This window comes from Eptesicus fuscus, chromosome 10 (genome assembly GCF_027574615.1).
Source record: "Eptesicus fuscus isolate TK198812 chromosome 10, DD_ASM_mEF_20220401, whole genome shotgun sequence".
NCBI lineage: Eukaryota > Metazoa > Chordata > Mammalia > Chiroptera > Vespertilionidae > Eptesicus > Eptesicus fuscus.
This window is the reverse complement of record NC_072482.1, coordinates 95,541,395-95,567,487: the sequence shown is the minus strand read 5'-3', so window position 1 is coordinate 95,567,487 and position 26,093 is coordinate 95,541,395. Positions and strand designations below refer to the sequence as shown.

The following is a 26,093-nucleotide window of genomic DNA, read 5'->3' as shown; positions in this document are numbered from 1 at the left end:
CCCTAACTGCCCTCTCCTGCAGGGTTGATCACTTCCAACTGCCCTTCCTTGCAGACCTGGTCCTTCTCAACTGCCCTCCCTTGCAGGCCGGGTGCCTCCCAACTGCCCTCTCCTGCTGGCCATCTTGTGGTGGCCATCTTGTGTCCACATGGGGGCAGGATCTTTGACCACATGGGGGCAGCTATATTGTGTGTTGCAGTGATGATCAATCTGCATAGTACTCTTTTATTAGATAGGATAGAGGCCTGGTACAGGGGTGGGGGCCAGCTGGTTTGCCCTGAAGGGTGTCCCTGATCAGGGTGGGGTTCCCTTGGGGCGGGGGCGGCCTGAGTGAGGGGCCTGTGGTGGTTTGCAGGCGGGCCACGCCCCCTGGCAATGCAAGCAGAGGCCCTGGTATCTGGAATTTATTTTCCTTCTACAACTGAAACTTTGTAGCCTGGAGCAAAGCCAAGCCTGGGGCTCCCTCCAAGGCCCCCAGCCATTTGTGTTGGGGTTATAATTGAAACTTTGTTGCCTTAAGCGGGTGGGCCCGGCCAGAGTGTGCGGAAAGCTTTGCTTCCCCTGTTGCCGGCAGCAACCCTGGCCTGCTCTCTCAAGCTCCATTCTGCCGCCATTTGTTTGAATTTGTTTACCCTCTATAATTGAAACTTTGTAGCTTGAGTGGAGGCTTAGGCCTGCAACGGCTGGCAGAAAGCTTGGCTTCCTCTGTTACCTAGGAAACCTTGCTCTCTGTGGCTGTAGCCATCTTGGTTTGGGTTAATTTGCATGCTTCCTCTGATTGGGTGGTGGGCGTGGCTTGTGGGCGTGGCTTCTGAGTGTGTCGGAGGTATGGTCAATTTGCATATTTGTCTATTATTAGATTAGATTTATATTTTATGAAAGTTATCTGTTAAATATTAATCAAGCTTATTACATTATATTTTATGTTTGTAGCAAGAAATGTAATGCACAAAACTACATTTCTTTATGTAGACCCCTTTAGTTTTAAGTCCTAGTTTGGTAAATAAACATAAAATTATGCAGCGCCGGACATTATTCTGAAAAGATCACTGTCCAGGGTCGGGAAGCAGATTCTGTTGCATGTACCTGAGCAGCTTGGATAAAACCGGACAGTTTACTTCCTGAGTGTCTTGTGTGTCTGTGACACGAGAAACTTGGACTTGATCATCACCAGGTAGTTTTCCAATTCTCTAAAATGCGGTGATCACCCCTTTCCTGAAAATATATGTTATCTTTCACTTAGAAGTTGGTTTTCAATTTTTAAAAAAATCATTTCACTTACAGTTTTTAAATGGAAACAGTAATGTGAAGGAGTGTGCCATAATGAAATGTATACTTATTCAACTAAAAGGAATCATCCAGTGTGCTATTTGCTCTACAGTGTCTGTATGAAATACTGCATGCATGGAATACCTAATTGTGTGAAATATCCGCGCAATGCTGCAGACCTACTGTGTGACTGTCACCCCTGGGAGAGCCACACGGGAGCAGAGCCCACGGCGCCTCCTTCGTCCCCGTGCTGATGGTCATCAGGCTCCAACAGCTACGCTGTCCTCGGGCGCGTCTGCTTCACTGAAAATGGTCAGTGCTGCCGGGGACTCGAGAGTGTGCTGCTGCGCCGCCTGGGTGTCCTTGATGCGGCGCTGCCTGCCCTTCACCTGGTACTTCCCTGGCGACTACTCCCGTGCACAGGCGCGAGTTTGAGGAGCTTAATTAACTCAGCCGAGCCCAGGGCGTGAGGCCGCTCCAAGTGAGGGCTAGATGGAGGTGTCCGCTTGACTGCGCTTGACGTTTTTAAATGTCGTTATAACCTCACTCTTCAGTCTTTGCTAATTCAGAACTTCTCCTTTGGAGATTGGGAGGAAACGTATAAAAAACCTTTACTAAACAAAATGACAATATTTACAATATTTAAAAAATAATATTCAGTATACCCAGAGGAGCATAATTTTTAAGTACTTTTAAGGCTCTCATTTTAACATGTTCAAATGCTATCCAGACAGTATATTCATTGCATATTGTTTGTTAATTAAGATAAAGGTAAGATTCAATGCAAATTGACTTGTAAGCACACCTTACTCAATTCTTTGTGTTACAAAGCATTTGAGCCGTTTGAAGAAAACAGACCCTAGATTCAGTAATTCCTCCGGCACAACTCACCTGGCTCAGGGGTCACAGCATGGACATGTGCTGAGAACCCCATTCCCTGCACCTTCCGGAGAATGGCGCTCAGCCCCCGGCACACTCGGCAGCGCCTAGGGTGACGGTTTGGTCTGACAAGGAAGAGAGATGAGTCTGAAGTGTGGAGGGCAGGGCGGGCATGAGGTACTGCCCATCCTGCAAAGGTCAGGGCTGCGGTCCTCCCCTGGGCCTCAGAATCGCCGTGTGCAAGCTTCCCTCCCATCACGGCTGTACCTGGGAAGAAAGCCAGCCGTCTCCTTACTAACCAGGTACTGTTTATAGCTGTAGTGCCAAGGGCAGTCTTTTGTTTATTTTTTAATTCTTTATTGTTTAAAGTATTGCATGAGTCTCCTTTTTCCCCCATTGACCTCTCCCGGGCCGCTCCTGCCCCCCAGCACATGCCCTCGCCCCCCTACTGTCTGTGTCCATTGGTTATGCTCATGTGCATGCATACAAGTCCTTTGGTTGATCTCTTACCCCTCACCCCCCCCCCCCCCCCCCCCCCCCGCCTTCCCTCATGGGTTAGACAGTCTGTTCGATGCTTCTATGTCTCTGGTTCTATTTTTGTCCATCAGTTTGTGTTGTTCATTAGATTCCACAAATGAGTGAGATCATGTGATATTTATCTTTCTCTGACTGGCTTTTTTCGCTTAGCATAATGCTCTCCAGTTCCATCTGTGCTGTTGAAAATGGTAAGAGTTCCTTTTTACAGCAGTGTAGTATTGCATTGTGTAGATGTACCACAGTTTTTTAATCCACTCATCTGCTGATGGGCACTTAGGCTGGTTCCAAATCTTAGCTGTAGTGAATTGTGCTGCTATGAACATAGGGGTGCATATGTCCTTTCTGATTGGTGTTTCTGTTTTCTTGGGATATACTCCTAGAAGTGGGATCACTGGATCACATGGCAGTTCCCTTTTTAATATTTTGAGGAAACTCCATACTGTTCTCCACAGTGGCTGCACCAGTCTGCATTCCCACCAGCAGTGCACGAGGGTTCCTTTTTCTCCACATCCTCTCCAGCACTTGTCATTTGTTGATTTGTTGATGTAGCCATTCTGACAGGTGTGAGGTGGTACCTCATTGTTGTTTTGATTTGCATCTCTCGGATGATTAGTGACTTTGAGCATGTTTTCATATGTCTCTTGGCCTTCTGTATGTCCTCTTTCGAAAAGTGTCTCTTTAGGTCCTTTGCCCATTTTTTGATTGGGTTGTTTATCTTCCTTTTGTTAAGATGTATGAGTTCCCTATCAATTTTGGAGATTAAATCCTTATTGGAGATAACATTGGCAAATATGTTCTCCCATGCAGTGGATTATCTTGTTGTTTTGTTGATGGTTTCTTTTGCTGTGCAGAAGCTTTTTATTTTGATGTAGTCCCATTTGTTTATTTTCTTCTTAGTTTCCATTGTCCTAGGAGCTGTATTGGTAAAGATATTGCTATGACATATATCTGCTATTTTGCTGCCTATGGATTCTTCTAAGATTTTTATGGTTTCCTATCTTACATTTAAGTTTTTTTATCCATTTTGAGTTTATTTTTGTGTATGGTGTAAGTTAGTGGTCTAGTTTCATTTTTTTGCATGTATCTGTCCAATTTTCTCAACACCATTTATTGAAGAGAATATCTTGACTCCATTGTATGCTCTTGCCTCCTTTGTCAAATATTCATTGAGCATAATGGCTTTGGTCGATTTCTGGGTTCTCTGTTCGGTTCCATTGGTCTATATGTCTGTTCTTGGGCCAGTACCAGGCAGTTTTGAGAACCGTGGCTTTGTAATACAGCTTGAAATCTGGTATTGAGATCCCTCCAACTTTGTTCTTCTTTCTCAGGATTGCTGCGGCTATTCGGGGTCTTCTTTTGTTCCAGATGAATTTTTGGAGAGTTTGCTCTAGGTCTGTGAAATATGCTGTTGGTATCTTAATGGGGAGTGCATTGAATCTATAGATTGCATTGGATAGTATGCTCATTTTAATGATATGGATTCTACCAATCCATGAACATGGCGTATCAGTCTTTTTTATACGGCGTTATTTTGTGTAAAATCTTTGGGGAAAGATGGTAGGCTTAATACTGCACACACTCTGGCCGAGACCTGTCACATGCAACCTGGAAGTAAGACAGAGAAGGTCTCCATGAGCAAACAGATGTTCCCCGGGGTGGGGCACACATTAGGCCTTTGTCACTTTTAGGGAATGTCACACAGCCCAGAAACTAAGGAGGGCTTGGGACACCCCCTTGGCTGACCCCAGGAGCTACAGAGGCGATGAAATACTTCCCTGAAGGCCTTTCCGCCTTGACAACAGACGGCTGCGTCTCTGGGATTCTAGTGTCTTGTCTCTGGTTGTGGTTGTCCCGTCTCCACACTTTTCGGTCATGAATAACATTCATTGCGTGGATAAGCATGTATCGGGCACCTACAGTCTGCCAGGTGCTGTGCTGGGCTGTGGGCACAGGGACACGGCTCTCCCACGGCCTGTCACAGTCAGGTGGGTGAGAGGGAGAGTCAGCTATGAAGACACGTGATGAGAGCTATGACAAGGACAAGCTCCGGGGGCTGAGGGCGCCCTTAGCTGAGACGGGACCATCGGGGAAGTCTCCCAGGTGGGGTCTGCCTCGGGTGGGCATTAGGTCTCTAGGACGTGGGAGAGGGAAGAGACATTTCCCAGCAGAGAAAGTAAGATCTACAGAGGCGTGGAGGGTGTGCCCTGCCTGGCAAGAATAAAGCATGAAGTAGGGAGCAGTGACAGGAGGCTGGGGGCGGGGGGAGGGGCCGGATCAGGAGGAAACTTGGACCTGCTCCCAGACGCACTCAGAGCCGCCAAAGTATTTTTAGGTCGGGCATGTTGGAATCCAGTTTCTCTCTGGCAGTAATAAACACGCGCTCTTGAAATACCGCTTAATAAATGAGGAGTGAACAAATGCAGGGACACCCGGGGGCTCTGACCCCGCCTGGACGGTGGGCATTAAGGAGCCTCGCGCCTGCTGTCCGCAGGGCCAGCGCTGAATGACAGGAGCCGCTAAAGGCCGCTGCTCCACACAACAGCGGCTTCAGGAACATGGTTTTCCTTTTCCAAATCACAGTGTCTTCCTGGGTTCACATTACAAGTCATTTACTAGGAACCACCTTCAGGAACGTACGCTAGGCTGCTTGGCACTGGTTTCCAGGTCTCAGCCGCTTCAAAGGCAGCGGGTTTGTGGACGGTTCCAGAAAGATTCTGCAGATGGAAGCACAGCTGGGAGGAGGTGGGCACACAGACCAGACACAGGCCGGTGCTCTATCCGCTGAGCAAAACCAGCTAGGGCGTGACTGGCCAATTTTAAATTCATTGAGTCTTTATTGAGCATCTACTATGCATGAAACATTAACAGCTCTGCGACATTTATCAGGCTAATTGCACGCTGCATGGAGGGAAGGTGTAATGTTAATGCCACGGCATTAGCTGTGATCTCTTTCTGCTGAGCGCTGCTGTACTAACCGAGCTAAAGAAAAGGTCGGATGCTTTGGAATTTACCCAAGTCAGCCATTACAACATCAATAAAATCAATCTGGAAATATACTGTTACATGTAAAATAAGAATACATATACCTATACACATAGGATGTTTCCTATTGGATTCCATCTAAAGGAGGTTTGGAGAAATGTCAAGGTCTTTATTATTACACCTTCCCTTCATGCAGGGTGGCCCATTGCACGAAATTCGTGCGGGGGGGGTGGGGGGGTTCCCTCAGCCCAGCCTGCACCCTCTCCAATCGGGGACCCCTTGGGGGATGTCCGACTGCCGGTTTAGGCCCGATCCCACAGGCAAGCCAGCACTGACTGCAGGACTGACTTCCGGCCGGTGGAGCCTCCGGTTGTTTTGGACGTTACGGACCCTGGGTTTTTATACATTAGGGTGATTTCATTGCAAACCAAGACAGCAGCAGATCCATGTTCAAATATCGTGGTCATAAAAGTACATCCTGGAAGGGATAAACAGCATGAGAAGAGGTGAGCACTCTCAAATCTCCCAAGCACATATTTACGGCTACAACGTATTGACTGCTTCCATGCTGCTGTCGCACATTCCATGAGGCACTCTGAGGCATAATATCTAATTTAACCGTCATGGCAGTCCTCTGTTTTGCTAAAGAGCAACCTACAGCTGCTATGGGGAGTCACGTGCCCACGACCAGTGAGCAGGTCTCGAATTTGAACCCCCGTGACCCTGACTCATGCTGCTTCCGTGTGCGTGCCTGTGTCTGCAGAGAGAGATGGGTTGTGTATGGAACATTGATTATCTATTGAGGGGAGCGTCTTCTAAACGAGTCCGAGTGCATGGTTTGGTATTTTGGGAAAGCGGGGCCTTTTACTGTGAGAAGGAAACCAGGTCGAGCTCAGCCCTGACAGTGATAAAGAGGTGCCGTGATCCAGCTGCTTGAGCGGACCCACTCCTGTCACCAAATACACGCTCCTATTATGTAAAACCCATTACAGAGCATGTAGAAGCCGCCCATGCAGGCAAACATAAATTTACTTTCCACCGGCAGCGTTCCCTGCCATTTATCATTTCAATCTATACTGCTGAGACCTACACATTCTCTAAGAGGCCTTCACCCACAGTAAGAGCGTTGGGACGAAAGCAGGATGTTTCCAGAAAACTCCTTAATTTGTACCTATTTCAGTGGTTCCTTTAGTTATTAGAATCCGTTGATGACACAGCCTGTGAGTCAGGAGGCTGGTTAATCCCGACTAAGTAAGTAGTCCCCTCCCTCACTAGGATGTGTCTCTGCATTCGGTCATCCACGGCTTCTGCCTCCGTGGAACCACGCTGTCACGCTGCAGCGTCTCCACGGCCAAGAAGAGGCGCTCGATGGGGAGGCTTAGGAAGGGGTACATTCACTGTGGGCGAGGTGACCGCCGCCGTGGGCTCATTCTCCGCCTCTCGGAGTGGAAGGGGAGGTAGAGATCATGGGCTGTTCTCCCGAACGTCACACACGTGCCAGTGGCTGGAACTCGTCCCATACACGGAAAGGTCACGGGTTCAGTCACTGGGGGTGTGCACAGGAGGCAACCGACGGAAGCTTCTCTCTCACATCGATGTTTCTCTCTTTCCCTTCCCCTCCCTCTGAAATCAACGGAAACACATTTTCTCTCTCTCCTTCATGCAGGAAACGCACAGAGTGCTAATTTCTGCGCGGAGGCCCCCCTCATGTTTCTCTGGGTGCACTTTGGGGATCTGCTTCTCCGAGAGAATGCGTGCCTGCTGTGTGGGCTCTGCTCTGGGGCTTGGCGGGGCCGGGAAGGAGGCCGGGACGCGGCGCTCTGGGTGGAATTAATGGACTTGTGTGCACTTGAGTAATCTCTGACTTTGCTTACGGCGTATGCAGCACGTGCGTGATTAGGCCGTTCCTGGAGACGCCGCCTGGTGTAGAGCAGGCGTGTGTATGACTTCGGGAGGAGGAAGGGAGCGGGGAGAAGGGTGAGTTCTCTCCCCGAGCCTGTCCCTCCTCTCCTGTCTGTCCGTCAGACCTGGGACGGTCGTGGGGACACCCCACAGACAGACAGACACACGGGCTGCAGTAGCACCGTGTCCTCTCTCAGCGTCACGCACTCGAGCTGCAGGTTGCAGTTCGCACAGGGGGTTCATGCTGACTTTCCCATAGAATGTAGACCCCACCCGGACCGGACGTGCGTTGCTCATGGTGGGTCCCCGTGTGTGGGGAGTGGCGGGGACAGGCCATGTCGCCGGCCCTGCAGAGGGAGTGCCCACTCCCCTGGCACCACCTGTACCAGCTGCTCTTCCTAACGGAGGAAAGGAAGCGGAGGGGACGTCACCTGTCCAGCGGCGGGTTGACACGGGGCAGGGCTGTGTTCGCGCTGGCCCTGTGGCTGCACAGCCTGTGTCCTGGGCGGATGCTGGGGCCTCGGGGCGCGCGTCGTGGGGGGAGGGAAGGAGCCAGGCACAGTTAGGCCGGACTCTGGTGATTGGCAGCACGTGGGGGGAGTGGAGGGGGCCCGATGCCCAGGACGAGCTCGCCCGTGAAGAAGGCTCACGGAGCCCACGCACCTGTTCAGCTGTGGGCACGCGCTTTTCAGTCCTTGTTTTCCTGGGACAAATGTGGTGGAGACGGAAATGCCAAATGGGCTGAGGAGCAGGGGGTGTTTCTTGAACTTGATGTGAAGCAGGCATGCCTGCGGGTTCTCGCTGGTTTACGAGGGAAGCAAAGGGGAATGGAAACACTCGCCTAAAGCCAACCGGAATTCCCCCCACGCCAGCAGCTCGGGGACTTGTACGTATTTCAGCGGCGGGAGCCTGGGTCTCATCAGCACGGGCCGCCGGCGCAGAGCGGGCCCCGCGTGGCGGTCGGCAGGTTGCTCTGCCCGGAACCGAGAGGGGGCGGCGGGCAGTGTCTGCGCTTGCGTCGTGGGAGGGCGCCCAGGCGCAGGTGCCCTCGCTCGTGGTAACAGCCGCTCGTTAAAGGGGGGTCTGGTGGTGGACTCTGGGTTGGTTGCGGGAGTGTTCTTGTTTTGTTGGGGGTGTTTTGTCCTTTTTGGAAGAAGGAGTACTTGGTGACGCACGGTGGCCCCCCACTTCCCCCTCCATGTCTGCCCGGGAATCCCGGTCTGGGGCCCTGGATCCTAGGGATGCAAAGTCAGGAATCCATCTTCCCTCCCAGGACGTCTTTGCACGGATTTGCAGTTGTTGCGTTCGCTTTCCCAGTGTTGTGTGTGTCTGTTTCCCTGATGAAGGGATGAGTTCGTGAGGATGTGGGGGACAGCAGGGGGCGCAGTGACAGGGACGGTAAGGGACTCCTGCCCACCGGGTGGTTCTGGGGTGGCGAGGGCTCGCCGGGGACAGACGCACACCCCACCCGCAGAGCCACCGCCTCAGAGCCCGGCCGGTCCCCGCGCTCTTCCTCCCGAGGGAACAAAGTAGAGATCAGTGTGTACTTCCCACCCCCTCCATCCTGCCCCCAAATATATTCTTACTGATTTCAGAGAGGAAGGGAGAGAGAGATGGAAACATCAGTGATGAGAGAGGATCATTGATTGCCTGCCTCCTGCACGCCCCACCCTGGGAATCGAGCCCGCAACCCGGGCATGTGCCCCGATCGGGAATCAACCATGACCTCCTGGTTCACAGATTGGCACTCAACCCCTGAGCCACGCCGGCCGGGCATGTGTTCGCCTTTTTTAAGGAAAAAGGGCAGCAGGGAGACACTCAGGCTTCTGTGAGAGCAGATGGAAACCCGCTCTGCTCTCCTCCTCTCTCTGTTCCCGCGAAGCCTGGGCAGCCTGTGTCAGAACATGAGTGTCAGAGACTGTCTGGCCAGGACGAGGAGCCACTGCTCCGCAGCCAAACAGAGCTGACCTCTGGGGTCAAGCTTTGTAAGCTGCTGGCCAGGGGCTTGGCGCTCATGTTTTACTTGGTTTTTTAAGTGGCTGCCGGCCCCGGCTGCGAGGGCCGGGCCGAGTGGTGGCACCGCCAGCGTCTGTGCCAGCCCCGGGCCGGGCATGCCTTCCCTCCCCAGCCCCCAGCACGGTCACGCTTTCTCCATGTTCCTGGTGGGCCCTGTGCAGCTCCCCTGGGTTGCATGTTTACGTGAGTGCCAGTGTCCTGTTCCTGTGACCCGCTCCCTGTAGTGCATCACATGTAGCTAGCTTCTTAACCCGGTTTTGAGCGTGTAGTCATGTAAAGACTTCTCCTGTTGGCGGGAGTGTGAAGTGCAAGGGCCACCGCGAAAATCGCTGTCCAACACGTAACATCGGTGACCCAGACATTCCACTTGCAGTGTCCTGTCCCACTGACAGGCGAACAGAATACAGTAGTGCACCCTTCCTACAGGGGTGTGTTCACCATGGAAACTAGAAGCAGTGGAATGCACCCCCAAGGAGGAATGTGTGCGTAGGTTATGGCACGTGCGTGGGGCGGTAGGTACACCGTGACAGCAGAGGGAAGAATGGGCAGAACGTAGTTATTTAACGGAGGAGTTCTGTGATTGCTGTTGAGTACAAAACGGGATTGGAGAACTTTCAGTGATACCACTTTGGTTTAAACAGAGGCATAGACAGACATGTTTATATACACACTACAGGCCGGGTGCACGGAATTCGAGGACAGCTAGGGTCCCTAGGCCTGGCCGGCGATCAGGGCCCATCGGGGCCTTCCAGCTACCAGCCGCCGGCCGGGGCCTTCCTTCATTCCACGCCGCCCCCTGGTGGTCAGCACACGTCAGAGAGAACGCTCGAACTCCCGGTCTCCAGGTCAAACTCCAGAGGGGACACTTTGCATATTAGCCTTTTATATAGAGAGACTAGAGGCCTAATGCACGAAATTTGTGCAAGGGGCTCAGCCCCTGCCGCTGCCACGGCTGCCTCGGCCCCTGCCCACCGTGGCTGCGCCTCTGCCTCATCCCCCCCACTGTGGCTTCACCTGGAAGGTCGTCCAGAAGGACATCCGGAAGGACGTCTGGTCTGATTAGCATTTTATGCTTTTCTTATTATAGATAGATACACATACACACATACATACAGGGTGGGGCAAGAGGAGGTTTACACTTGTGAGTACATGAAGCAGTTTATTCTTGTATTATTGTTTATTATGTGCCATATGAATAACTGTAAACCTACTTTGCCCCACCCTATATGCACATATATGATATATATACACATATATGTGATATGTACACATATGTAATACTACAGAGTGTAAAAGGCCGGGAGAGATGTGCACAGAATATTAACAGCGCTGAGCCCTGAGGGGTGGAATGCGGAAGGGGTGGTGGGGAGGGAAGCACTTCCATTCTAAAGTTGTACGCACTAAGAAAAATAAAAAGCAATCTACTTAAAATGTAAGCAAAAGATTAAACAAAATAAAAAGCTGAACAGGGCTGTCTTTGCTGTCGGAGATGATCCTGTTAGAGGTCTGTGTGGCTGCGCCTCGCCAGCGCGGACCATGCTTTGCAGTCAGACCTGCTCTCATGCGCATCGGAGACTGAGCCCCGGGGGGCCTCTCGCGGGCCTGCAGACCTAGTGGGTGCGACCAGCTGCTGGTGTAAGGGCAGGTGTGGTGGACATCAGCGCCCAGCAGCCGGTCCCTCGGGGGTGGGGCGGGCCACCCCTGTGCCCTGTGCAGACACTGTGTCGCTAGCTCAGGGGACGAGGACGGGCGCCCCGTGCAAAAGCTGTTTCCTGTTCTGGAAAAGCCCATCACATTTCGGTTTTCCACGCGGACATTAAATCCACTTCTGACCTCCACGGCTGTAATTACCTACTTTATAAAGTCATTAGTTGTACTGAGCAGCGTTTTAAAAATAGCAGTGTCTCTCAGCTACTCTGGTGCTTTGAAAAATAATGGAAGTGACTGTGTCAACATATTTTAAAAATGTCCTGTGCAAACCCCCTTATCGCCTCTCACCGCGTGTTAATGCTGTAAGCAAAAGTCGCTCTCACCACTCCTCTAAGGAATACTTAGCTCATCACGGGCTTTGAATTGGAGAATGTCCCTAAATATTCATTTTTTCCTAAGGAATAAAGAAAGCGATGCTGTAACCTCCTAAAATATATTCCAGTGGCTTAACTACAAAAATGACAAATTTATGCCCTCAAAACCTGCCTACTTTTTGCAAACTCTGCGAAATCACATACAACATATTCTCGGTTGTAGAATTTATGTTATCATGATTAGTAATGAAATTTGACTTTAAGGCTTTTAAGGAATATATGCCAGAAGATTTTTTAAAAATAGTAAATATGACTACCTAAAAATTGAGATTTCCTCTAAGGAAAGTGATATGAACAATGTATAAGTGACGCACTGTTTTATTTTTATTTATATATTTATTTCTTTTTCTCATCACTGTCTATGACCTCTTCCTCTTCCACCCCCCCCCACCCAGTCTCCACACCGTTGTCCATGTCCATGACCCTGAGATGTGATAAACTGTTTAAAAAAAGGAACAGTTTAAAAAGTTTAAAAAACTTTAAATACATATGCTAAAAGGGCTAATTTCCATTAATATGCAAACAGTTCTTACAAATTTATAATAAAAATGTGCCCAGTAGGCAAATGAGCAAAGACTGCAAGCAAGGCGGAAGAAGTCACAGGTCCGGCTGGCACAGGGCCCAGTCTCGCTGGCCGTCGAGGAACTGCGCCCACTTAGCCTCCTCCAGCCGCCCCTGAGGCTGCCCGTTCCCCACACCCTGTCCACACGGCGTCACGGAGCCACTGCTCTGTAGCAGGATGACCTTCACCGTCCTGCTCTCTGAGGACACGCTGAGGAGAGCCGCTCCTTCCTGAGAGGCCGTGAGAGGCCGTGACCCCGCTGGAGACGTGGTGGGTGACCCCTACCTTCCCGTGGCAGCAGCTAAATCGCTCTTGCTTCCTCCTCCCACAGTCCTCTGTGCCAGGCCGGTTTCGCTCAGTGTTCAAAGTGTCAGCCATGGACTGACGGGTCTCAGGTTCCATTCTGGTCAAGGGCAGGTACCTCGGTTGCAGGCTCGGTCCCTGCCCCGGTCTGGGTGTGTGTGGAAGGCAACCAATGGTTGTGTCTCTCACATCCACCTTTCGTTTCTCTCTCTCTCTCCTCTCTCCCTCTCTCTCTCTCTCTCTCCCTCTCCTCTCCCTTCCACTTTCTCTAAAAGTCAATGGAAAAATATCCTTGGGGGAGGATTAACAAAACAAAACAGAAAAGCCCTTTGCATTTGAGGCTCATGTAACAAGACACCACCTACAATCCTTCAGGTTCAAGTTGAACGTGGGGAACTGGGTGTGTTTTCGGAAAGGCACTGACTAGGCTGTCCGCCGTGGGACTGTACCTGACATTGGTTTGGAAATATTAGAAATGCAATTAGATACGAGAAAGTAACGAGATGTGTAAAAGTGCAAATGTTGAGGTGAGGTTTCATTATTCACAGATTCGTGGTTTTAGCCCAGAAAAGCCAAGGAAGTGTTACCGACAATAGGGAGAGGTCAGTATGGAGAGCAGACTGAAGTCAACGGACAGGAATCGGGAGCCTGGCCCTTGTTGGCGGGACCTAGCTCAGGGTCAGGAGGGCCCTGGGCCACAGGAAGACTGAGCGCCCTCTGTTCTTCCCAGCCAGTGTCCGGGCAGCAGGGTCCTCAGGTGGCCCCTTCCCGGGAGACACGGGTGCTCTGACACGTGCCTGTGGCTCAGGGGCCCCACGGACCTTGCCAAACATCCATAGAACTTCAGGAAAGCATAAGGTGCCCTCCCTCTCTTCCTTCCTCCCTCCCTTCCCTCCCTCCCTCCCTTCCTTCCTTCCTCCTCCCTCCCTCTCTCCCTCATCCCCTCCCTCCCCCCACCTCCTTCCCTTCCTCCGTCCCTTATATCCTTCACAGGATTTAATCTGCATTTTAGTCTGATGGCTCTCTCAATTTCCTATACCTCCCTTTCAATTTTTAAGCATAAAAATGTATCCTATCTAATAAAAGAGTAATATGCAAATTGACCGTATCTCCGCTACACTCACAAGCCATGGCCACCAGCCATGCCCACCAGCCAATCAGGAGCAAATATGCAAATAAACCCAACCAAAATGGCTGCGGCCACAGAGAGCAGGAGGGAGGCTTGGGTTTCCCTGGCAATGAAGGAAGCCAAGCTTTCCACCTGCCCTTGCCGACCTAGGCCTCCACTCAAGGCTACAAAAACTTTTGTTGGGATTTATTTATCTTCTATAATTGAAACTTTGTAGCCTTAAGCGGAGGCCTGGGCCGGCCAGGGCAGGTGGAAAGTTTGGCTTCCTCCATCTCCAGGGGCAACCCTAGCCTCCTGCTCTCTCCAGCTCCGTGGCTGACACCATTTCTGTTTGGATTTATGTATCTTCTATCATTGAAACTTTGTAGCCTTGAGTGGAGGCCTAGGTCGGCAAGGGCAGGTGGAAAGCTTGGCTTCCTTCATTGCCAGGGAAACCCAAGCCTCCCTCCTGCTCTCTGTGGCCGCGAACCCAGAGCCTGTGCAGCTCCCGTGGGCGCCACTGTGGGGAGGTGGGGAGGTGAGGTGGTGGGGAGGTGGGGAGGTGGGGCTGTGGGGAGGTGGGGAGGTGGGGAGGTGGGGAGGTGGGGAGGTGGGGAGGTGGGGTGGTGGGGAGGTGGGGCTGTGGGGAGGTGGGGAGGTGGGGCTGTGGGGAAGTGGGGAGGTGGGGTGGTAGGGTGGTGGGGAGGTGGGGCTGTGGGGAAGTGGGGAGGTGGGGCGGTGGGGAGGTGGGGCTGTGGGGTGGTGGGGAGGTGGGGCTGTGGGGAGGTGGGGAGGTGGGGAGGTGGAGAGGTGGGGAGGTGAGGTGGTGGGGAGGTAGGGAGGTGGGGAGGTGGAGAGGTGGAGAGGTGGGGAGGTGGGGAGGTGGGGTGTGGGGAGGTGGGGAGGTGGGGAGGTGAGGAGGTGGGGAGGTGGGGAGGTGGGGAGGTGGGGAGGTGGGGAGGTGGGGAGGTGGGGAGGTGGGGAGGTGGGGAGGTGGGGAGGTGGGGAGGTGGGGAGGTGGGGAGGTGGGGTGGTGGGGAGGTGGGGCTGTGGGGAGGTGGGGAGGTGGGGAGGTGGGGAGGTGGGGAGGTGAGGTGGTGGGGAGGTGGGGTGGTGGGGAGGTGGAGAGGTGGAGAGGTGGGGAGGTGGGGAGGTGGGGAGGTGGGGAGGTGGAGAGGTGGGGCTGTGGGGAGGTGGGGAGGTGGGGAGGTGGGGTGGTGGGGTGGTGGAGAGGTGGAGAGGTGGGGAGGTGGGGAGGTGGGGTGGTGGGGTGGTGGAGAGGTGGGGAGGTGGGGAGGTGGGGAGGTGAGGTGGTGGGGAGGTGGGGAGGTGGGGAAGTGAGGTGGTGGGGAGGTGGGGTGGTGGGGAGGTGGGGCTGTGGGGAGGTGGGGAGGTGGAGAGGTGGGGCTGTGGGGAGGTGGGGAGGTAGGGAGGTGGAGAGGTGGGGCTGTGGGGCGGTGGGGTAGTGGGGAGGTGGGGCTGTGGGGCGGTGGGGAGGTGGGGAGGTGGGGTGGTGGGGAGGTGGGGTGGTGGGGTGGTGGAGAGGTGGGGAGGTGGAGAGGTGGGGCTGTGGGGAGGTGGGGAGGTGGGGAGGTGAGGTGGTGGGGAGGTGGGGTGGTGGAGAGGTGGGGCTGTGGGGAGGTGGGGAGGTGGAGAGGTGGGGCTGTGGGGAGGTGGGGAGGTAGGGAGGTGGAGAGGTGGGGAGATGGGGAGGTGGGGAGGTGGGGAGGTGGGGCTGTGGGGAGGTGGGGAGGTGGGGAGGGGGGGAGGTGGGGCTGTGGGGAGGTGGGGAGGTGGGGAGGTGGGGCTGTGGGGAGGTGGGGAGGTGGGGCTGTGGGGAGGTGGGGAGGTGGGGCTGTGGGGAGGTGGGGAGGTGGGGCTGTGGGGAGGTGGGGAGGTGGGGTGGTGGGGAGGTGGGGAGGTGGGGCTGTGGGGAGGTGGGGTGGTGGGGAGGTGGAGAGGTGGGGCTGTGGGGCGGTGGGGTAGTGGGGAGGTGGGGAGGTGGGGAGGTGGGGCTGTGGGGAGGTGGGGTGGTGGGGAGGTGGGGAGGTGGGGAGGTGGGGAGGTGGGGAGGTGGGGAGGGGAGGCTGCCGGTAGTGTCACTGCTTGTCTTCCCTGCTTTTTTCATCCTTCTCACACAGTGCACCCAATCCTGCGTGTTCCATTGTCTTCATACGTACGGCTTCTTTTTATTGTCACATGAAGCCCTTTTAACCATTACAGAGCCCCGTCAGCACAGAAGCCACAGAAATGCCAGCCACGTTGTCAGTGGCGCGGGGCCTCCGCTGCTGGTGTTGTTGTGCAGACCGTCCCCAGGCAGCTCAGGGGCAGGGTTGGGGGAGTTGTGTTCTCGTGTGTTTTGACACGGGTCCCGATTTTCATAGCAGGTTTCCTGGGTAACCACAGCGGTACCCACAGGCTCTCAGCTGGATGTGCTTCGGGTGCGCCTCCTGGGTGAAGGATGGGATCGTTGTGTGATGTGTATTGGCCAGAATACTGTAGAAATTTATTATTTGGTGCCAGGCGGACATAAAATAAAAAGTCGTGAAAGTATAAAAGGCGGCAGAGAGCTTGTCCACACACCCTCGTAAACATTGATCGTGAAGTCAGTGCCTGGGTAAGAAGCGGACAGGTCCAGCGTTTGGGACTTAACCCTCGTCATCTCAGAGGAAAGATGGTCACACACCGCCCCTCACCATCCGGGTGAAGACCGTCTCCGGGCAGCGAGTTCCGTGGGTTAGGAACCAGAGGCTGAAACGCGGCGGGAAAGGGGTGGAAACTCCACGGGGGCGCCATTCCACGCCAGGCCCAGGAGAGCAGTCCTTCTGAATTCTTTCAGCCTCAAATAACTATTGTAATATTTTTAGTCTCAGGATGGCATGTGAGATTATAAATCTGGGTACTTCCAGAAATATAGAAATGGCTTATATATTGACCCATGGAAAGGGCACACACAACAGAACATGTTGGGTTTTGTAGAAAATCATGCCCTGATAGGTCTGTAATTTGCATTTCTGTGGCAGTTAAAGTAACACACTGGTCATTAGCCTATTGTGCCCTCATTTGAAAAAAAATAATTTAGTAAATCAAAGCCATGCTCTAAAAGGGCTGAGGAAATGATGGGCGAATGGAGGTGCCCTCTCCATTGCATGAGATGTGTTGCTGGCACTGCTGATGCCCTCTGTGGGTCAGGTTCCCTTTGGCTCCCGGGAGTGCCAGCGCCAGGCCAGGCCATTTGAATAGGAGCTACTCCCCTCTACTCAGTGCACAAATCATAGGTGAACAAATTAATCTCTTTTGTTTTTCACGGACAGTAGAAGAGTTTTCAAAAATTATCTTTGTTGTTGTTGAAATGGGATTTGGTGGTTTGTCACTAAACATAAATAACCTAAAAAGAAGTACGGTTGTTTTGAAAAGGAGTATTCAAACATATTTCCACAGTGGAGTTATCCACATGTGCAGGAGAGAATGAGACGCACACGGGTGACTCCTCCTGCGGGTTCAAGGAGCCTGGAGTGGGAACTAGACTCTGTGAGCAGCAGAAGGTCATTGGGAGGGTGTGAGCTGGAAGTGACATGACTTTATTCTTTTGTCAAGAGATTCACCGGCTGCTCCTGGGAGGGACATGTGTGAAGGAGAAAGAGGGGCTATGAGGCTGTTGCTCATACATGAGAGGGGTCATGGAGACAGAGAGACAGAGAGAAGTAGAACAATCCTCGCTATATTTTGGAGATAGAACCAAGGGCTAAAGAGTAAGAAGTATAAGGGAAATAAGTAAGTTGATGAGGATTCGTAAGTTTTGGGCATGAACCATTCATTGCTGATGGTCCTCATTCAGGGAAGACGAAAGAGGAGCAGGTCGGGGGAGGGAGACAGCATGCGATAAGTGCGTGCCGCACATCATACATGTGTCATAGTATCATCCAGCCTGTATTACCAAGCAGCTAGCCCATGTCAGCGACTGGGAATAAAGTCATGAACAAAACAGACGCACATTCTGGTCTCCAGGAGGCAGTTTGTCTGGGACGGGAGGCGCTCCGGAGAACAAGAAAGACGGGAGGAAGCTTTAGCGTGCCGAGTGGGAGTTGTGGTTTTGAGTATAGTCAAGAGGGCTTCCCCAAGAAGTGGGCCTTTAAACAGATTTATAATAGTAATAAATATAATAGAATCATAGCAATAACTCAAAGTAGTTGGACTCAGTATATTTTTTATTTACCAGATTTGTTTATTAATTTGCTAGGATCCTTCTAGAAGCTGGTGATAACAGTAGGGGTTAGTGTAATTGCTGCCTTGTTTTAACAGAGTTATCTACACTAATAAAAGAGAAAGATGCAAATTGACTGTACCTTCACGACACCCACTAGCCAATCAGGAGTGAGTATGCAAATTAACCCAACAAAAATGGTGGGTTAATTTGCATACACAGGCACCTAGCGGCCCGGGGGCAGGATGCTTGCATCATCGCCATGGGGACAATGCAGGCGTTCCGCACCGTCCCAGCTGCTCTGGGCCTCTGGGCACCGTGGGAAGGCGGAAAGGGGCTCCAGGCCGGAGCAAAGGCAGAAAGGCGGCTCCGGGTGGAGCGAAGGTGGTGCCGGCAGCCAGGGGAAGGAAGGCCCATTCTTGCAGGAATCTTCGTGCTTCGGGCCTCTAGTCTATTTTATAACCCTGTATGCAGTATACACAAATAGTTCTTGTTACCTTACTTACCATTGAGAAAGTAGGCACTTTCACCGAACCTTTAAATAAAAGGGTCGTGTTAAAAAGGAGAAACTGGTGCAAACCACAGAGAATAGCGCTATTTCTTTTATTCTGCAGTAGAAGCAGATGCAGTGAGTGACTTGTTAACTTTCATTGAAAATTAAGAATGATGTAATACCTGGGCACAGGTGAGCATTCTTACGACCACTCCTGCCTCCTCAAACAAGCCAGGCCCCTTTCTCTCCGTAATGCGAGTGGTAAGGGGAGAAGAGAAAAACAATGAGAAGCGTTACTTTCTGAAAGTAATTACCACAGTCATTGCCTCATCACATACACGTATAAACTTCCACATCCTCAAAAATGGTAGCAGCTATTTCTGCAATCAATCTGGAAATAATAAGCCGGGCATGTTTCTTTATTAACTTTTGTTCTAAACATAAAAATATACATCTGCAAGTATGTCAAGAAAAGAAAAATATTGGTGGTTCCTGTATTTTCTTTCAGCACTAGTTATTATTTGGAGTTGTCATCTTAAGAAATAACATAATAAAAATATTGATACACAGAAATACATTAAGATATATTAGTCACCATATAGCCAGGGGTTGCGGATAGGAAGTGAGAGTGAAGAAAGAAAAAAAAAAGACTTGAGTGTGATGTTCTTGTGATAACTTTGTTAAATTCTTAAATATCATCATCATAACTCAATTTTAGTGGATTTTCAAGGACACACAAAACTTATCAAAGAATTTAGCCAGGAGTAAATTTTCGTATAAAACTCCGAATGGTGACAAAATTTCCATATCAGTGTGTGCAGGTGAAGTCAATGTTCCATGTGTCCCCTGCCTTCAGCACTTAACATTATCTAGGTAATAAGTATAACATTAGCATTTCTTCTTCTATCTTGAAACTTTTAAAATATTTTTTTATTGATTTCAGAGAGGAAGGGAGAGGAAAAGAGAGATAAAAAGCATCCATGATGAGAGAGAATCATGGACTGGCTGCCTCCTGCACACTCCCCACTGGGAATCGAGCCTGCAACCCGGGCACGTGCCCTGACTGAGAATTGAACCATGACCTCCTGGTTCATAGGTCAATGCTCAACCACTGAGCCATGCTGGTGGGCCTGTCTTGAAATTTTAAAGAAATGCCTTCATTACCTAAATAACACCTCCAGAAAAAATGGTTTTGCAGTTTGATGCCCTTGGAACACTGAGGTCGTTTGTCGAGCCTCTCCCTCTGACCCCATGCTCTGATCCATCTCTTTGGTCACCATCGTTACTGAAGTTATTGATGCCAAACACGGAACGACAGCAGGTCCGGTGCAGCTGGAGAGCGGTCTTCACCCTGGGAAGCGCTGTGTGTCTGTGCTCTTACTTCTGATGTGGTGAGCGTTCAGCATGTGGAGGGGAGGCCAGTCTGTTTCCCTCCCGGCTATCAGATCGCAGGGCACCTCGGCATTTATAAGAGCCCCGGATTAGTAAGTGTCTGAGGCCCCAAATGTGACGAAGTGGAGACGTCGGGAAAGCACTGGTATTCAGCAGGCATCTCTTCCGTCAAGTGCTGGGGGTGCGTGCACACTAGATGCGCTGTTACCGCCCTTGTCCCGTTCCCCGCAGCCCACGCACGGACAGAGCCTCACGGGGCCAGCAGCCCTCGCTTTTCTGCAGTCACTAGCGACCTGTTTTACCTTTCAGGCAGTTTTCCAAAGTTGGCTGTTTTGTTTTGGAAATTTTCTTGAAATCTTTCCTCCCTTTCTACTCTTCCTTCTTCTTATCCTCCATTTTTCCCTCCTCGCTCTCTCTCTCTCTCTCTCTCTTTTTAAATTTATTGTCTAAAGTTTTACATATGTCTCCTTTTTCCCCAATTGACCCCTCCTCCAGCCATTCCCACCCTGGGCAAGCCCCCGCCGCCCCAGTGTCTGTGTCCATTGGTGACGCTAATATGCAAGCGTACAAGCCCTTTGGTTGCTCTCTGACCTCACCCCCCACCCCAGCAGATCAGATGAGTGGGTTAAAAACTGCGGTACATCTACACGATGGAATACTATGCTGCTATAAAAAAGAAGGAACCTTTCCCTCCTCTCTTTTTATTATAAAACAAAACAAAACACATAAAACCATGAATTACATGATTTTTTTTTTTTTACCTTGTGCAACTTGAAAAGCTTTTGCCAAATCCACACGATCAAGCTAAACAGTAATGCCTGGCTTTTTCTGAGTCTGGGAAGTCTCTTGTTTGGATTTTCTTAACATAAACATAAGTATCAGAATTTTTATCTCCTGTAGTGAATGGGTGTTTTTTGCTGCTCTCAGCAAACTGTGTCATTTCATTGCCGGCGAAGCTTCATTTCGCACCGTGTGACTCCAAAGCTCTGTGCTTCCAGATTTGTGCCCACAATGTTGTCTTTAGTGACTTGTCATTTTTCATTTAACTTTGCAGAGTGTGATCATTCTTTAAGCCATATTTTTCAAATAGGAGCCACGATTTATTGCTAAAAGAGGAAACTAAGGTGGTCAGAGGCACAAACTTCCAGTTATAAGAGGAATGAGTCCCGGGCTGTGACGTGCAGGGTGGTGCCTGCAGTGACGATACTGGAGTGTGTATCTGAAAGCTGCTAAGAGCGTGTATCTTAAACTATCTGTAGCGATGGATGTTAGCAAATCTTACTTTGGTGATCATTTCACATTACAATATATACATATGTAACGTATGTTCTATGTTGTACACCTCACACTAATTCAGTGTTATATGCCAATTATGTCCATTAAAACAAGAGGAAGTATGAGGTTTAATATTGGAACTAGTTTAAAACATCTATAATAATAAAAGCGTAATATGCTAATTAGGCCGGACATCTTTCCGCACAACCTTCCCGATGAAGCCGCGGTTGCGAGGGCCAAGGACCCTGCACGAATTTCGTGCATCGTGCCTCTAGTAGAAAATAATCAAGGAAATTGAGCTGAGAAATAACTGAGATTTATGACCACAAGTCCACTCTCCTGAGGTCTCACAGCGAATCGGAGAGGAAGGCGGTTAGCATTACCATGGCACGAGGGGCTGTCATCAGTAAGTGGCAACCTCAGTCCAAATGCCGCAGGACGGACTTAGTCTCCGATTTAAAACGCGAGTCTGCGTCATGGGAACGCAAATGCATTAACTTGATAGTCCTAGTTTGACGAAACCCTGCCTTAGCAGGATTGTGTGAAACTATCACTTTTGCACGATATTGATGATCAGTCAGGTTTTCACAGTTTGTCAAAAAGTCCAACATCGTGTTGCCATTTGATCCTGCTGGAGTATTCCCAAGAAAAACGGGCACATGCCACGTGGAGACTTGTCCACGAACGTTCACCGCAGCATTGCCTAGAACAGCCGACAGCAGAAGCAGCCCAAGCGCCCATCAACCCATAGACAGATACATGCGTTATATCCATACACGGAAGTGTCATGTGACCATAAAAAGTAACGGGGTTCTGCCACGTGCTCCAACATGGATGAACCTGGAAACCCTGGTGCTGAGAGGGAGAAGCCAGGCCCAGAAGGGCACGTGTGGGCCCGCGGCTGTGAAATGCCTCGCCCTTGCTTTGTCTGCTCACCGCTGCACGGACGCCCGTCCCTCTGTACCGACGGCCGTGACGAATGAGAGCAGCTTGCTTCTCCTGAAGACGTGACTGGGAAACCAGGACTCCCATTGGGAGCCGTTTAAAATCCGCTCCCTCCGGACACCCCGTACTTGTTTTCCGATCTCCGCCAGAAATGCCTCCTTGTCTCTGAAGTGCTGCTACTCCGCCAGCCGTGAGCCACTCCCTCCGCCCTGTTCTCGGAGCATCCAGTCTTGGCACAGGGGACAAATTAATAAAACATGTCGGGTTGCAGCACAGGATTCTGTTAGCATCTCTGGCAGTGTCTAGCCATGGTCACTTTTCAGTAAATATTTGTTGAAGGAATGAATACATGAATTTCAATGTCACCAGCGATTTGGTCTACATCTTTTTTGTACTTCAGAGCATATGGAAATGAGAACAGCGTGAGTAATTTAAGCAAATTAGATTTTCTATATTGAGAGCTGAAATACATGCCTCCTCTTTCTTATACCATTAGCACTATTCTGGGTCCATCCAGCAGTTCTAGGTACGCCAACTGTGTGATATTTCAAAACGAAAGTTTACCACATGACAAAAACAGACATCTAAATGCAACAGATGACATATACAAAATTTGTACATTTCTTCTCATAATTGCAGGCTTCCATAATGGATGAAAACAGGAAAGAAAGCCATTTAAAGCAAAACGAACGCACACTCATCCGTGCGCTTATTCCAAAATGACCTGGTGACTGTCCTCTCGCCAAGTCCTTTAGGAAGTGATGGATGTACCGAAACTGGGAGGGTGTTGGAGGAGACAGCTCTACTGAGATACACTCACATACTGTAGAATTCGCCAGTTAAAGTGGGACATTCAATGACTTTCCGCCTATCGCAGCGTTCTGCAACCATCACCACCATAAGTTTTAGAAGATTTCATCACCCCAAAAAGAAGTCCTCATCCCATCAGCAGAAACTCCCATTTCTCCCCAAACACCGCCACCCCAGCCAACCAGACATTAATGGTGTGCACTGGACAGAGGGACCACAGTGTCTGAGCCACATGCTGGGCCTGGGTGAGAGCTAAAAACTGTTGGGACGTATCATGTTCCAGGTACTTTTCTAAATACTTCTCCTCTGTTAATTCATTTGATTCTCACAATAAATTTATGAGGCAGGTTCTCTTACCTCCTACTTTACAGAGAATAAACTTACCTCCCATTCTCCACCTCCCATAATGTGGCTTCTGCTAAAGAATTAAAGCAGAAAATAAAAGAATTAGTCAAAGAAAAAAGAGTGGGGGAGAGGGCCAGAGAGAGAGAGAGCAGTGTAAAATCCAGGGGGTTAGGAGGCGGGAGTGGAGTGGAGGGGGTCAATGAGGGAAAAAGGGCACATCTGTAATACTAATTATCTCCTTAAGATTGCATCTCCAAATACATTAGTGAGGGCTTCAACATAAGAATTGGGGGACCACAATTTAATCCACACAAACAGTTGTATGTTTTTTAAAAAATTATGATGAACAAAGGAAAAGATAAAAAAACTCCCCACATAATTGTCTTTTGTATTTACTGAGCTAGTTAGCATTTCTGTTGTTCTTATTCCTTTCTGAAGATCTGCATTTCCATCTGATATCATCTTCCTCCAGTGTGAAGTTTCTTTCCTTTAGCATTTCTTGTAGAAGAGTCTGCTTGTGACAAACTCTCTTAGCTTTCTTTTATATTAAAATCTCTTTATCTTGTTTTTATTCCTGAAAGATATTTTTACTGGATATAGAATTCTGTGTTGGCAGTGTTTTTGCTTTTTTTTTTTTTTCAATTTGAAAAATTTAAAGGCGTTGTACTTTTACTCTGGTTCCTTTGTTTCTGATGAGACATTAACCGTCAATCACATTGTTTTAAGCCTGTATGCAGGGGGTCCTCTTTTTCTGTTGCTTTTACAACTTGCTCCTTATCTCTGGTTTTTGGTAATTTGACTATGATGTGCCTTGACATGGTCTTATTCATGTTTATCTTGCTTGGTGTTTATTGAGCATCTTGAATATGTAAATTTATTTCATTAGACATTTCTAAATTGTAGGCATTATTTCTTCAAATATTTTTTCTGCCTCATTTTCTCTTCTTTTTTGTTTTGTTACTAAAATTACATGTATGTTAGACAATTTGATATTACCTACTAGGTCCCTGAGGTCTGTTCATATTTTTCATCTTCTTCCTCTCTACTCCACATTAATATTTTTCTCTTATCTCCATTTTGTTATTATATTATCCAATAAATTTTCATTCTAGCTAATGTAGTTCTATTTCTGCAGTTTCCATTTGGTACTTCTCTATAATTTCCATTTTTCTGCTTGTCTGTCCTGTCCTTCCATTCGTTACAAGAATATGTTGTGTTACTTCGCTGAGGATAGCGATACTAGCCACCTGAAGATTTTGTCTACTACTTCCAGACTCAGAGGTACCTCCGGGTTTGTCTCGGTTGATTTTCTTTCTCCTGAAAATATGCTTCATTTTTGTGGTTCTTTCAAATATTGGGTGATTTTGTAATTGTGTCCTGAACATTATGAATGTAAGTTTTGGAAAGTCTGGATTCTGTCTTTTTTTTTTTTTTTTTTCCTGATGACAGTTGTTTCTTTTGTTTTATGAGACAATTATTTTAGTTGGATTTGAACTGAAAAATCTGTTTTTTGGACAGCAGATCTGAATCAGTCCAGATTTTTTAAAAGTAGACTTTTATTTAGAGTAGTTTTAGCTTTAGAGAAAAATTGCAAAGATAGTACGGGGAGCTCTCACTATACGCCATGCCCGGTTTCCTTATTTTGACATATTATTATACTCCACTTTTAGAATGAGCACCAATGTTGACAGTTTTTACTAACTAAAACCCAAACTTGACTCCGATGTCCTTTGTTTTTCTCTCCCGGGGTCCCTCCTGGAAGACCACATTGCATTTTGTCACGACATTAGGTCTCCTCCGGCCACTCTGCGTGGTGCAGCTTTTCAGACTCACCTTGTACGTTGCGGGGACTGGTCAGGTATGTTTTAGACTGTCCCTCATGTGGGCTCTGCTTGATGCTTTTCTCAAGATCAGACAAGGAAGACCACAGAGATAAAATGCTATTCTCACAGCAGTGTATCGAGGGTGCACATTGTCAGAAGGACGAATCCCCGTTGACCTTGACCTTGCTCTCCTCACTGAGGTCCTTTCCTGCTGTGATGTTCTTCTCGTTCCTTCTGCCCGCACTGCTCTGTGCCACCCCGTTGTGCGGGTGGGGTCACCCCCGTCCTCGAGCAGACCTTGTCCTCCCCCAGAAGACGTGGCGTGTGTTCTGCACCTCGTGGTCCCGCCGTCAGCCGGGAGGCATCAGTGGGGAGGCCACTGCCAACATCTGGAAGGTTCCCCGTCAGACAGAGACACGGTGGACAGAAGGGTGACATTCCCTTTCTGGCCCTTGCCCTTCTGAGGTGTCCCTCGCGCCTCTCAGAGGCAGTTCTCCTCAGGTTCCGCCTCTTGCTTCTTCCAGCTGGAAAGACTGGTTGGGCCGCCGGGGTGCCGCCACGGGTCCCCGGCCGCACGCCACAGGCTCTGAATGTGCTCCTCCCGCATGTCCTCCCTACCAGCACTTCCCTGCTTCTGTGCACTGTCCTGTGCCTTCGGTACGAAGGGCGCGATGCCAGGGCTGCCTTCTCAGGGAGCCGATCTGGTGGCTCCACCAGGCAGAGGGCCTGCTCTCTGTTTCCCACCGTGATGCTGGGTGCGGCTCCCGGTCAGAAAGAACTGGGGAAGTCAGGAATTAAGAATTATGTAAGACGTTCATGAAGGATAACAGCTGATAGCATGCAGTCAAGCACTAAGTTACGTGATATAAATAACAGATTCTTAACGTGGCAACAGCTATGATAACCGGTCCTTGTAACCACCAAGTTGGGGGAAACTGTGCAGCGCCGCTTACCCTGGAGCCGTGGTTCCTGTGAGCTCAGTTCACCACTCAGCCCGGGACCTGCTCGGTGGCCGCTGCGGGGGGAGGGTGAGGGGCCCGGGCCTGGCCATGTGTAGACGTGTCACCCTGAGCTCACTTCACCACTCAGCCCGGGACCCGCTCGGTGGCCGCCGCAGTCCCGGCTCCGCGTAGAAAGGACTGTGCCCAGGCCCTCGGGCTCCGC

General features: G+C 50.2%; 1 protein-coding gene across 3 annotated transcripts in view; it reads left to right on the top strand.

The window, feature by feature from the left end:
• The window catches only part of PRKN (parkin RBR E3 ubiquitin protein ligase), a 534,126-nt gene that overhangs the window by 130,280 nt on the left and 377,753 nt on the right, over positions 1-26,093 (top strand). The gene's annotated exons all lie outside the window — the stretch shown is intronic.